The 1,032-nt window shown below is 52.5% G+C and overlaps 1 pseudogene; it reads left to right on the top strand.

The window, feature by feature from the left end:
• The first annotated feature begins 244 nt into the window (after positions 1–244).
• LOC124232376 (immunoglobulin heavy variable 4-61-like) lies at positions 245–716 on the top strand (annotated as a pseudogene).
• The last annotated feature ends 316 nt before the right edge of the window (positions 717–1,032 follow it).

The following is a 1,032-nucleotide window of genomic DNA, read 5'->3' as shown; positions in this document are numbered from 1 at the left end:
GTACAGTCTCCAGGGACTTGTCTCTAAGGATTCTCAAATACCAAATACCAGTACTTTCCATACTCTGGCTTACACAGAACATAAGTACAAGTGTAGAGACACCCATAGGGGCTGTAGAAGGACTAGGGTGAGCTTCAACCCCTTTCCCCTTATAAGGACTGAGCTCCCCACATGCAAATTTCTCTTCAAGCTCTAGCGTAAAATCCACTCTTGGGCTGTGGGAGCTCACAGCTCTCTCCTAAGACGAGGCTGAGGTCTCTGGGGAAGGAAGAGTGTAGTCTAGAAGAAGATGAGGCTATTGGGTCTTCTCCTTTGCCTGGTGACGGCTCCCCAAGGTGAGTGTCTCTGCTGTAAGACCTGGGTCAATGGGAATGGCTGTGAATGCATGTGACTGACAGGACTGATTCTCCTTGTCCCCAGGTGTCCTGTCCCAGGTGCAGCTGAAGGAGTCGGGCCCAGGACTGGTGAAGCCCTCACCTCTCCCTCACCTGCACTGTCACTGGAGGCTCCATCACAACCAGCTATTATGGCTGGAGCTGGATCGCCAGACTCCAGGGAAGGGGCTGGAGTGGATGGGGAGCATAGCTTATAGTGGTAGCACTAACTACAGCCCATCCCTCAAGAGCCACATCACCATCTCCAGAGACACGTCCAAGAACCAGTTCTCCCTGCAGCTGAGCTCCGTGACCACCAAGGACACGGCCGTTTATTACTGTGTGAGAGACACAGAGAGGAAGTCAGTGTAAGCACAGACACAAATGTCCTTTAGTAGGACAGGAGAGGCTGCCCTGCAGGGGATGCTCAAGACCAGCAGGTGGCACTCAGGACCACCAACTAGTGCTAAAGACCCACAGAGCACAGAGACTGCACCCAGGAGCAGGTGGAGACGGGGGTGGGGAAGAATCTTCATGTGACATCAGGGCTTTCCTCTCCAAGCCCTCAGGGACACTTCAGCATCTGTTCTTCTGGCTCTGTTTTCTCATATGCTCAGTGCAGCCAACAAAGTTGGAGATAACATTCTCTCTTGAAGAT

The sequence above is a fragment of the Equus quagga genome, unplaced genomic scaffold (assembly GCF_021613505.1).
Source record: "Equus quagga isolate Etosha38 unplaced genomic scaffold, UCLA_HA_Equagga_1.0 HiC_scaffold_5170_RagTag, whole genome shotgun sequence".
Lineage (NCBI taxonomy): Eukaryota > Metazoa > Chordata > Mammalia > Perissodactyla > Equidae > Equus > Equus quagga.
The sequence above is the reverse complement of the archived record's forward strand: the minus strand, read 5'-3'. Positions and strand labels throughout refer to the sequence as shown.